This window comes from Budorcas taxicolor, chromosome Y (genome assembly GCF_023091745.1).
Source record: "Budorcas taxicolor isolate Tak-1 chromosome Y, Takin1.1, whole genome shotgun sequence".
In the NCBI taxonomy this organism is placed as follows: Eukaryota; Metazoa; Chordata; class Mammalia; order Artiodactyla; family Bovidae; genus Budorcas; species Budorcas taxicolor.
Window position 1 is genome coordinate 8221763 of NC_068936.1, and position 13469 is coordinate 8235231.

At 41.1% G+C, this 13469-nt stretch overlaps 1 pseudogene; it reads left to right on the forward strand.

Annotated features, from left to right (window-relative positions):
- The first annotated feature begins 1544 nt into the window (after positions 1-1544).
- On the forward strand, positions 1545-13174 carry LOC128070949 (uncharacterized; annotated as a pseudogene).
- The last annotated feature ends 295 nt before the right edge of the window (positions 13175-13469 follow it).

The following is a 13469-nucleotide window of genomic DNA, read 5'->3' on the forward strand; positions in this document are numbered from 1 at the left end:
AAGTCTCTTCCCAACAAGGGTGCTGGGCATTCTGGTATTACAAGAAAAGAGTGAGTCACCTGCTGGGCCCCCAAGTTCACTTAAGGTTTAGTATTCCATCCATATTGTTTAGTCCCAGTGGCCCCTAGTACCCCAGCTGGTCTTTTTAGACATCAGTCCATCTCTCTGGTTAAAGACCATGCATTGAGCTCCCGTGTCCACCGTGAAGCCAACCAGTTTCCCCTCCATATGTATAGTTATCCAGGACTCAGGGAGGGGTGCCGGGCCCTGACCCCCTAATCACTATCTTTTTCTGCATATAGGATGTGGGCCCTCGTGGAGGACGTGGAGGACACCTCCTGCTTAGTGGCCTTTCCCTTAGGTGTCTCTTGGGGCACTTATTCTTCCAGTGTCCTATCTCCTTGCAAAATGCACACTGGTCCTTTTTAAGTCTTTGCCTTGCTGGCTTTCCTTCACACTTCGAATGGATTTCCCTTGTTCTCCGAGGACTAGCTCCCTGTTCCACCCCTGCAAAGAATATCTGGGCTAATTCTTCTGATTCCTACGGTTGTCTTTGGCCCTGAATTCTCTTTTCTCTGGCCAAACACATTCCTCCCTTTTCTCTGGAGTTTCTCTATGATTAAAAACCCTCTCTGTTGCCCTCACCAGGTCTTGCAGGGATTGCTTTCCCAACCTCTCTCTTTTTTTTTTTTTTAGTTTTTTCCTGATATCTGGGGCTGCCTGATTCACAAATGCTAGCATGACAGCTGCATGTGACTCATCGGCTTGTGGGTCCATGGGGGTGTACTGCCTAAAAGCTTCCATTAATCTCTCAAGGAACGCTGCTGGGTTCTCATTTGGCTCTTGTCTAACCAGATTTATTTTAGCCAAATTTGTTGGCCTCCTGGCGGCTGCTCAGAGGCCGGCCATGAGAGTCTGGTGGTACACTCGGAGATGCTCCCTACCTTCAGCGCACCCGAAGTCCCAGCAGGGCTGCGGCAGGGGAAATCCCTATCAATCAGGTTAGGCTGCATAGTGGGTCTCCCATCTAACCCCGGCACATTCTTTCGTGCTTCTGACAAGATCCGTTCGCATTCCTCTGTAGTAAAGAGCACTTGTAACAACTGTTGACAGTCATCCCAGGTGGGGTTATGGGTGAAAAGGATAGATTGTAAAAGGTTAATGAGGCCCTGAGGTTTTTCAGAGAATGAAGGGGTCTGAGTTTTCCAGTTGTAAAGGTCACTGTGGAAAAGGGCCCGTACTGGTATGTCCGTTCTCCATCTGCTCGGGCAGGTTCTACCTGAACTGGAAATGCCTGGATTGTTGAGGAGGAATAGGCTTCCAGGTTTGTTTGTTGTTTTTTTTTTTCCTGCCATATTGGTTGATGTCCCTGGTTTTTCTCCGAGTCCCTTGGGCAGGGCCTCCTTCCCGGGCTGGGCCAAAGTCTCAGCGTCCCTTTGTATCCCTCCAGAAGAGACCTGAGGAACCTGTGGGGGAAAAAAGTGGATCTGCATAGGGGGGCAGGGAGAGATCGGTCACCAGGTCGAGTAAACCGTGGCGCAGGCATGGCTGGACAGCAGTGCCCCCAGACGGCAGTGCAGAAAGGGGAGCATGTGGCTGAAAAACAAAAGGTTTTAGCTAGGCCGGTTTTCTTTTTCTTTCTTTTCTTTTTTTTACCAGATCCTGCCAGACCAGAATATATGGAGTTTGGTATGGGTGCCCCGAAGGCTAGGGGGCAAGCATCTTCTCTCTGACCACTCGAATAGTAGGCAGGCTGAAGGTGCCCTCTTGTGGCCAGCCGACACCAAAAGCAGGCCACTCAGCAGAACAAAAAGTTACTAACTTGCTTTTTTTTTTTTTTTTTCACCAGCAATGATAGATTCTGTGCTCTAGACTTAAAATCAGAAGAAGTGGTTAGTCATAAGAGATAAAGTAGTAGAAGTTGTTTGTCCCATGATCACAGAAAAGTACACTGGGAGCCAAAAGAGCACACAAAGAGCAAAGATTGGCGCCAGCACTCACACAATCACAATGAATAGACAAACAGACAACAAATGCAAAGTGGCGACCAAGAACATAACACTGGGTCTTCTTGAATTTTTACTGAATCTTACCTGCAGAATGTTCACAGAGCCAGCTGCCCTCCCCCCACCCCCACCCCCCAGCTCGATGCTGGGCCTTGGTCTTATGCTGGACTTAATCCAGTAACCAGAGCCAGCCGCCTCCCCAGTATGATACTGGGCCTTGGCCTTACACTGGACTTAATCCAGTAACCAGAGCCAGCCACCTCCCCGGAATGATACCAGGCCTCAGCCTTACGCTGGACTTAACCCAGAACTAACACCGGTGTTCAGATATCTCGCCTCCTAGTGAGGAAATCCCTTCTACTGGGAGAATGTTATTCTTCCCAGTTAAAGGGATCCTGGATGAGCCCCCAAATGTTATGCCCAGTGTCTGAGTCCCCAAAACTAAGACATCCACAGCAATGCAAAAGCATAAAGGGGTTTATTGCTAGCTCAAGCCAGGGCTCCTGTCACATCCAAAACAGTGGAGTAGAACAAGAGCCCCGAGCCCAGATTTACAGCAGTATTTATAAGTTTAGAACAAAGACAGGGAGTTGGCAAGGGTTGATTGGCTGCAGGGGTTTCCTGGTATTTACTGAATAGCCAGTTATCATCCCTCTGATTGGCCCAAGTTATCATCCCTGGAAGCCCCGGAAGCATGACTCAGGGATTATTTTTGGCCTAGTGCACCTCTCTGAACCTGTCATGGCTCTGGTGAGGTTGTAACAGTTACCTGTTAAAACTACTAATGGAGGTGTTTTATTTGATGCTATTTAATTGGTATCACTAAAGGAATACATTTTTATAGCTTAGCTTTGATTGTCAGTTTTACCTTGGTTTATAAAAAACTAAATAATTTAACCCGTTGCTCTTAGTTACTGACCTACTATAAATCAAATCTGAAAATAAGCCATCCCCAACTTTTAGTAAAAATGCAAAGAAGAGTCTCCAATATTTTCATTAGTTCCAGATAACAAGAATTATGTTAAAGGAAGGGACAACAAAGATGATCATAACTCTGATTTTCTTCCAGAAATGAGTGGAGAGATTCCATTTTCAGCCTCCAGTTTACGTGTGCCTTTCATACAAAAGCCTCATACCAGCCAGATAGTCGCTAATACAAGCGCTGTATCTCCATGTGACTTAACTTCCCCATCAGCAATATCAGTTAGACAAACAGACCAGATTGTGGTAGATCAACCTGCTGTTTTAAAAACGTTGAGCATTTTCAATTGGCACTCACAGAGCAGGTAAACTCAAGTTAATAGCCACGTTGAAGACTTTGCTACTACAACTACAGTTACTTCTCAAACCCACATTGTATCTCCATTCAATTTAGTTCAGTTCAGTTCAGTTCAGTCACTCAGTAGTGTCTGACTCTCTGCAATGCCATGAATCGCAGCACGCCAGGGCTCCCTGTCCATCAACATCTCCCTGAGTTTACTCAGAGTCATGTCCACCAAATCAGTGGTGCCATCCAGCCATCTCATCCTCAGTCGTCCCCTTCTCCTCCTGCCCCCAATCCCTCCCAGCATCAAAGTCCTCCAATGGGTCAACTCTTTGCATGAGGTGGCCAAAGTACTGAAGTTTCAGCTTTAGCACCATTCCTTCCAAAGAAATCCTCGGGTTGATCTCCTTTAGAATGGACTGATTGGATCTCCTTGCAGTCCAAGTGACTCTCAAGAGTCTACTCCAGCACCACAATGCAAAAGCATCAATTATTCGATGCTCAGCCTTCTTCACAGTCCAACTCTCACATCCATACATGACTAATGGAAAAATCATAGCCTTGACTAGACGGACCTTTGTTGGCAAAGTAATTTCTCCACTTTTGAATATATTATCTAGCTTGGTCACAACTTTTCTTCCAAGGAGTAAGCATCTTTTAATTTCAAGAGCAGTTATTCTGGACTGATGGTGGGGCCTTCTAAATTTCCAGTCAGGTATAGTGATATGTTCAGCCCATGACAGTCCTTTTCCTATCCTGCAAGAGAGAGAGGCAACTCATGGTCCTCATGGAGTAAGCAAGAAACAAAACCAGTGGTTGATCCTAAACATATTTCATTTTGAAATACTCTGAGCAGAGTCCCTGCTTGTTGGACTATCCACACCATCCTGAAGACTACCTATAAATATTGGCAATCTCAGATTTTTGGTCATTCCTTCAGATGGCAGTGGCAATATGAAGGCATACCCCTGCTTTAGTATGGTAACCCCCATAGAACAACACCAAGTGAAGCACAACGTTCTCATTCTTGCAGCTAATGGACAGTGAAATCTGTCGAGTATCTGTGTAGATTATGGAGTGGTCGACAAAACACTCTTTTGCTTTCACTAAAATTTTTCATTAAATGTAAGTGGAAATATTATGATTTAGAGGCATGAGCACTTTGGAGCCATTGTAAGAGCTATTGAAATTGGGATCCTTCGTTATCATTTCAAGCCCAAAGCCCAATAGCCTTGTTTTAGATTTCAGGTATGTTACTATGCAGTCAAATTTGCATGCTTGAGCAATATCACCTTAAAGTCGATTCCATCTTCCATTCCATTGCCACGTACTGATAATCTTTCTCAGTTCATTTTACCTTCTTTTCATATTCTGCTTTGAGTGACAAGTCCTTCTCAAAAAGAACAAGATTAATTCACTTAGTTCTCTGTGATAACTTGAAAGAGAAATGGATAAGGACATTCAATATATCATGTTGAAAAGCTACTGTTTTTATTCCCTCATGACAGCACATTATTAGCCTGTACTTCAATTGTCTAAGCAAAGGAAGCCTGGCTACATGATCCTTTACCTTGGTGATCAGTTCCCAGATGGCTTCAAAATATTGGTGCCTTTAATTCTCAAAAGTATAAAGAAAATAGTTCAATATAATAGGGAAACATTGTACATGAATTCAAATTCACTTCCTTTATGTATTTACCTTATAATTGGTGCCTAAAATTGTAAAACAATGGAAACAATTTCAGACTTTCATTGTAAAACAATGGAAATTGTTTCAGTGGAAACAGTGTGAGACTCTATTTGGGGGGTTGGGGGCTCCAAAATAACTGTAGATGGTGACAGCAGCCATGAAATTAAAAGACGATTACTCCTTGGAAGGAAAGTTAGGACCAACCTAGATAGCCTATTGAAAAGCAGAGACATTACTTTGCCAAGAAAGGTCCGTCTAGTCAAGGCAATGGTTTTTCCAGTGGTCGTGTATGGATGTGAGAGTTGGACTGTGAACGCTGAGCACTAAAGAATTGATGCTTTTGAACTGTATTGTTAGAGAAGGTTCTTGAGAGTCCTTCGGATTGCAAGGAGATCCAACCAGTCCATTCTAAAGAAAATCAGCCCTGGGTATACTTTGGAAGGGATGATGCCAAAGCTGAAACTTCAGTGGTCTCCTCATGTGAAGAGTTGACTTATTGGCAAAGACTGATGCTGGGAAGGATTTGGGGCAGCAGGAAAAGGGGACGACAGAGGATGAGATGACCAGATGCCATCACCGACTCAATGGACGTGACTTTGAGTGAACTCCAGGAGTTAGTGATGGGTAGGGAGGCCTGGCGTGCTATGATTCATGGAGTCGCAAAGACTGGGACACGACTGACCAATTGAACGGATCTGAACTGAATTGGAAATCATAAAAGTAAAAACAAAATTTAAAAAGTGAGGTAAATATAACACACTGGGGCTAAAAGTAGAAATATTTATGGGAGAACGTTGGAGAATGAAATTGGGTGCTTTAAATATGACAAACAAAAGTGTAACTGCAGGGCCTAATGAGGTAAATATGACTTCCATATTGTTAGTTACCCTGCATTATTTTTGGCTTTGAAAATCACAGGATAGTATTACATGAAACAATATTCTAAGATCCCATGGGATGCATAACAAAGTTATATATTTTAAAACATTTTAAAATGTCACGATAGTGAAATCATTCCCACCTTAAAATAACTTCCCACCTTAAGCCTAAAAACAAATAACAGAGTACTCTGTGCAGTTCACAGTTGTCCTTCTGTGAATCCTTGTGTTTTATTTTCCTTTCTCAATTGTGTTTTGAGCATATAAGGCTGAGACTGTCTGTGTGCACACATCAGATTAAGAATGTGTTTGTGAGTGTAAGTCTAGGTTTTCCTTTGGACTTTTATGTTAGAAATTTCACCCAAAGAATTGGCTAATTCATAAATATAAAGAGACATAAATATCTGCTTTCGTTTTTCAAAGTGAAAGACAACTGGGTGAGTTTAAGAGCTTGAAAGTATTTCGATAATAACCAAGCTATTCCACCCTAACATTGTTACAAATTATGGCACACTCTCAATCACCCAGCAAAAACTGAGTGGGACCTTAGATATCTATTATGTCTGGCAATAACAGTACACCCACCAACTAATATGGCAGTACCAGAGAAGGCTAAGTAGATTCCTGGAACTTGAACCAGGCCTTCCTATAATAGGATACTACCTTCCTATGTGAGGCTGCATACCTACCAATAACAAAGAACACTCTTAAGTCTTCAACCTAAGGATGGAATCCGTAATTCTGTTCACACATGGTAGACCTTGTTTTCCCCCTTCCCAAGAGTATCAGAGAGACAGTTAGAATAGAAGGAAGTTTTAACATGGCCCACATAATTCTTATATAATACCTTAAATTTCCAAGTCCAACCACACTGCTAAGATGACAATACAGGACTTCTGGCTTCAACTCTGGGTGGCAATCATCATATAAGAATTATATGAATACGTGAGATGCACTGACAGTGCAAAACTATAAAGCCAAAACTCTTGAGACCTGATTCAAAGAGGAAAACTGTGCACTCCATGTTCTCTGTTTCATGGGACCTTCACATGCTTTCACACATTTCCACAATCCTCAACCTTTATTTGAAGTAAAAACCTGACATTAAGAGAATAGGAATGGTCTATTCACACAGAAGGCAAACGGAAAAGGAAAAATGGATCCAGTCTCCTTCATACTCCCATGCTCAGTAATGGAACCCCTTGTAAGTATTCCTAAGGGGAACTAGGAGAAACAACTCAAAGCTCCTTCTTCCAGGATTAGAGAGGTTGATTGAAAAGCTGTAAGATTGTTTAACTCTCACCTCATCCTTAAGATCACATTCCATGCCTGTTAACATATCAGAAGATGGGCAGATCTAGCAGATATTTACAGACAATGCCTGTTTCTGCCTAAGGCCAAGGTTGTAGATCCAAGTTGGGTGGGATAATGTATCCATCTCAGGATACCATATGACACCATAGGTGTTCTCCTTCTTTTGGAAGCTTTAAAAAGACATTGTGGAAAATACAATATGAGGGAGGAAAACAAGGAAAATGACAAGAGCTATGTTATTTCTAATTGTCCTCAATCTCACTTATCATTCCATTTCCAATGATAGACTTAACATGCAATCTGAACCATATCCCAATCACTGCCAGTTCTAATTTTATGATGCTGTTCAGTCACTCAGACTTGTCAGATTCTTGTGACTCCAGGTATCGCAAGAAACTTGGTCTCACCAGCCCTTCAAATATCACAGAGTTTTATTCAAACCCAAGACCTTGGAGTCAGTGATGGTTTGCAGCTATCTCAGCCTCTGTCTTTCCCTTTTTCTCCTGCACTCAATCTTTCCCAGCATCTGTTTCTTTCCAGTGTTTTTCTCTTGGCCTCAGGAGACGGTTGTATTGGCTCTTCATGTGCAGCATCAGTCCCTCTGAGAATAGTCAGAAATGATTTCCTCCACGTTTTACTAATTTGAACTCCATGCTCACCACAGATATCTCAAACGTCTTCTCCAAACCTACTGTTGTAAGTCAGCCAGTTTAGTCACTCGGTCGTGTCCAACTTTTTGCTACCCCATGAATCACAGCACGACAGACCTCCCTCCATCACAAACTCCCAGAGTTCACTCAGACTCGTGTCCATCGAGTCAATGATGCCATCCAGCCATCTCATCCTCCGTCGTCCCCTTCTCCTCCTGTCCTCAATCCCTCCCAGCATCAAAGTCTTTTACAATGAGTCATCACTTCGCATGAGGTGGCAAAAGTACTGGAGTTTCAGCTTTAGCATCATTTGTTCCAAAGAAATCCCAGGGTTGGTCTCCTTCAGAATGGACTGGTTGGATCTGCTTGCAGTTCAAGGGACTCTCAAGAGTCTTCTCCAACACCACAGTTCAAAAGCATCAATTCTTTGGTGCTCAGCCTTCACAGTCCCACTCTCACATGCATACATGACTACTGGAAGAACAATAGCCTTGACTAAATGGACCGTAGTTGGCAAACTAATGTCTCTGCTTTTGAATATATTATCTAGGTTGCTCATAACGTTTCTTCCAAAGAGTAAGCGTCTTTTAATTTCATGGCTGCAATCACCATCTGCAGTGATTTTGGAGTCCCCCAAAATAAAGTCTGACACTCTTTCCACTGTTTCCCCATCTATTTCCCATTAAGTGATGGGACTGGATGCCATGATCTTCGTTTTCTGAATATTGAGCTTTAAGCCAACTTTTTCACTCTTCTCTTTTACTTTCATCAAGAAGCTTTTTAATTCCTCTTCACTTTCTGCCATAAGGGTTGCATCATCTGCATTTCTAAGGTGATTGATATTTCTCCTGGCAATCTTGATTCCAGCTTGTGTTTCTTCCAGTCCAGCGTTTCTCATGATGTACTCTAAATAGAAGTTAAATATTCAGGGTGACAATATACAGACTTGACATAATCCATATTCCTATTTGGAACCAGTCTGTTGTTCCATGTCCAGTTCTAACTGTTTCTTCCTGAGCTGCATACAGATTTCTCAAGAGGCAGGTCAGGTGGTCTCGTATTCCCATCTCTTTCAGAATTTTCCACAGTTTATTGTGATCCACACAATCAAAGGCTTTGGCATAGTCAATAAGCAGAAATAGATGTTTTTCTGGAACTCTTTCGCTTTTTCCATGATTCAGCAGATGTTGGAAGTTTGATTTCTGGTTCCTCTGCCTTTTCTAAAACCAGCTTGAACATCAGGGAGTTCACGGTTCACGTAATTGCTGAAGCCTGGCTTGGAGAATTTTGAACATTACTTTACTAGCATGTGAGATGAGTGCAATTGTGTGGTAGTTTGAGCATTCTTTGGCATTGCCTTTCTTTGGGATTGGAATGAAAACCAAACTTTTCCAGTTCTATGGCCACTGCTGAGTTTTCAAAATTTGCTGGCATATTGAGTGCAGCACTTTCACAGCATCATCTTTCAGGATTTGAAACAGCTCTGGAATTCCATCACCTCCACTAGCTTTGTTCACAGTGATGCTTTCTAAGACCCACTTGACTTCACATTCCAGGCTGTCTGGCTCTAGATGAGTGATCACACCATCATGATTATCTGGGTCGTGAAGATCTTTTTTGTACAGTTCTGTGTATTCTTGCCATCTCTTCTTAATATCTTCTGTTTTTCTTAGGTCCATTCCATTTCTTTCCTTTATCGAGCCCATCTTTGCATGAAATGTTACCTTGGTATCTCTAATTTTCTTGAAGAGATCTCTAGTCTTTCCCATTCTGTTCATTTCCTCTATTTCTTTGCACTGATCACTGAAGAAGGCTTTCTTTTCTCTTCTTGCTATTCTTTGGAACTCTGCGTTCAGATGCTATTATCTTTCCTTTTCTTCTTGGCTTTTTCTTCTGTTCTTTTCACAGCTATTAATATGGCTTCCCTGGACAGCCATTATGCTTTTTTGCATTTCTTTTCAATGGGGATGATCTTGATCCTTGTCTCCTATACAATGTCATGAACCCCATTCCATAGTTCATCAGGCACTCTGTCTATCAGATCTAGGCCCTTAAATCTATTTCTCACTTCCACTGTCCATATTTTGGTAGTCAGTTCTTGTGTTCCTGCTCACTGCTCCTTACGTTACTCCTGAAATTCAACTTTGACTATTCAGATCTTTTCAATAATCTCTCAGCTTTGTAATATGGTTTCTAGTTTGGTCATAGATTTTCATCCAAGGGGCAAGTGCCTTTTAGTTTTATGGCTGCAGTCACATCATGCAGTCATACCAGAGGTTAATAAAATGAAACCTGCCACTAATTCAACTGTATCCCATCAAAATATCTCATAATGATGGGAACAAATTCCATGATCTTATTTTTGTGTGCGTGTTTGTTTTTGTATTTAGTTTTAATCCAGCTTTTTCAAACTCCCCTTTCACATTCATCAGAAGGATCTTTAATTCCTAGTGTTTTTCAGTCATTTGTGTGTTGTCGTCTTATAACTAAGGTTATTCACACTTCTCACAGTATTTTTTTTTTTTTTCAGCCTCAGATTCTTTCAGCAAGTTACTTCCCATGAAGTACTCTTCACAGATGTCAAATAAGCTGGATAACCATATATAGCCTTGATATGTTTCCTTCCCTATTTTGCACCAGTTCATTATTCCTTGTCCAATTACAACTCCTGTGTCTTGATCTGCCTTCACGCTTTCCTGGAAACAGGTACAGTGATCTGGTATTCATATCTCTTTAAGAAGTATCCACAATAATTTGTGACCCTCACAGTCAAAGGGCTTCCCTAGCGGCTCAGATGATAAAGCATTTGACTGCAATGGGGCAGAACCATTTTGGTACCCGCATCTGGAAGATCTCCAGGAAAAGGAAATGGTAAGCTATAGCCCACGGGGTCACAAAGAGTCAGACACAACTGAATGACCTTATTTTCATACACAATCTAAGCGAGTAACAGAGACAATTAAGTATATGTAGAAGAATTGTTGAAACCCCCTTGTTTTGTCTATGATCCAAACTCCAATTAAGGTTTACCTGTTAAGTTTACATGAGTACGACTAACTGTACCTGTGGGTTGTTTTTTATTTTATTTTAATTTTTTGCATTTTTTTTCTCAGTCTCTCTTTTTCAAGGTATCATCTACATGCTGCTACATTCCTGGACACTTGCCATCTTCTTATACAAGAATTAAATTATGCCCATGGCAGTCTCTGTCCTTTGATGCCTCTTAAAACAGTTAAGTTTTCAGTACCAAAATAAGGAATCTGTGCTCTGGAAAATGTCAGGACAGTTTGATAAATAGCTAGATATTTTCAGGAACTGATTTTGAGCCTAATACCTTTACCATCTCTTATCTGGAAAGGAACTATGTTTCCTCAAGCTGATGACAATTCCTCAATAGCAGAAATTTCAGGAAAAATAAATGTGCTTATTTGCATGTTCAAGTCAGTGATGTACCAATTAAGTCAGTGATGAACCAATTCTGTGAGTACATATGTAATCTCCCATCAAACAGATTAATTCATGTCAAGTAATGTTTGTTGTTTCATCGGGATGTCTAAAGGAATTACCTAGTTAGCCTAGAAAGAAAATCAGAATTTCTAATTTTCCAGAAAATAAAGGAGCACATTGAGTGCAACTCTGTCCATGGAGGCATCATAAATAATCCTTCTATAAAGGCAACAGTTCTTCCAGAGCATCAAGTGAATATTAGCAGAAGACCTTGCTCGACAGAGAAGATAATATGAAAATTAGACATAACTGGGAAGAATGGAGGAAATATTTTAGAAGGAGGATGAGACAAATAGAACCAACCCTGGCTCCTGGAGTGGGACATGATGCAGGGAATAGATTGCAAATTCAGGCAACTCACCTCACGAAATTTAAATTACTTTTGACTGAAAGGAAGCAAGGTGAAAAAGCTGATGATATTTAGTTTGTCTGGAGTGAGAATCAGAGAATGTATGCTGTGTTCTTGCCTCCCCCAAACTGCAATGCAGGTGAATTAGTGTGCATAGGGCCTGGAAGATGAAACAAGGGGTTAGAAAGCCAACCTGGGAGGGAACTGCTTTTGACTCTGTGGAGATGGAATGATGGATCTGTAATCACAAAGTTTGGGAAATAACTTTTCTGCGCGGTGATTGCTGGCTCCTCAGCAGAACTGAAACCACCAGTTTTCTACCAACCCAAGCACCTGTAATATGTGACAACTTTTTCAAAGATCTGCTTCATTAGCTGACCGTCTGGCAGAAGAAAACGAAAGGCATTTGAGAAAGGCATTCCATAAATTTCCATTACTATAGAAAATATTATTATAGTGACAATTTAACTGTGTTAACATAGGTAGCTAAAAATAACTTTAAAATTGAGATAATATGCTGCTGAAATATTTTTATATTATTTTCAATTTTAGAACAGCTAGATATTAAGACATTTTAATTGGAACACACTTAAATTTTAAGTTTCCCTAGCAACTTGGAACCAGAGAGGAATCCTGAAGCCACTTAAAGGGGTATTTGGTGTAGATATACAATATATTGTAATATGAGGGGCAAAATAAATCCAAATAGGTAAGTATTTAAAACTATTAGTGGAGGTGTATTATTTGAGGCTATTATCTTTGTATGTTTTAAAAGATTAATGTTTCGAGTCTGGCTTTGTTTCTCTATTTTACCTTGGTTTGAAAAGTCACTAATAATTTTCTTCTTTGGTTTTAGTTGAAGTTCTATCATAATCCAAATGTTAAGAGATGCTATGCCCAATTTTTGTAAAAATGAAAAGAAGAGTTGGTACTAAAAATGTCTCTCCAGTACCTTCATTAGTTTGAGATTACAAGATGAAGCTTGCTAAAGGAAGGAGCAGTATGGATGATCATATCTCCTGGACTCTTCCTGAAACTAGAGGATAGTGTGTGTTTTCCGCCTACACAATGCTTACTGTGTCTTTCATACAAAAGCCTTCTACCAGCCACATAGTTACTAATAGAAGTGTCCCAATTCAAAGTGATTTTTTTCTTCATCATCAGTGTCAGTTAGAATGAAAGAGCAAAGTGTTATAGATCAAAATGATGTTTCAAATATGTTGCCCTTTTTACATAAGCATTCACAGAGCAGTTACAATTAAGCAAAAGGTCACAGGGAGAATTTTGTTACTATGACTATTTCTACTTCTCAGTACCATGTTGTATCTCCTTTGCAGATCCATGATTCTGACTGATGATCAGTATTGTACCTTTACTGTTTAATACAGCAATCTGTCAGCAAATGAGGATGTTTTCCCTAAACTGCAACTGGGAGGCAAGGTTTCCAGTGCAAACAATCACTGATGCATCTGCTACCTCTCTTGCAAGGTCAACTCATCAGCCATCTTTCATATAATTACACATAGTTACTTTCATATAATTACTACTTAAACTGATCTACCAAGTAGAAATGTGATCATGCAGATGCTGCTGCTGCTATGTCGCTTAACTCGTCTCCGACTCTGTGGGACCCCATAGATGGCAGCTCACCAGGCTCCTCTGTCCCTGGGATTCTCCAGCAAGAACACTGGAGGGGGTTGCCATGTCCCTCTCCAATGCATGAAAGTGAAGAGTGAAAGTGAAGTCGTTCAGTGGTGTCCGATTCTTAGTGACCCCATGGTCTTCAGCCTATCAGGCTCTTCCACCCATGG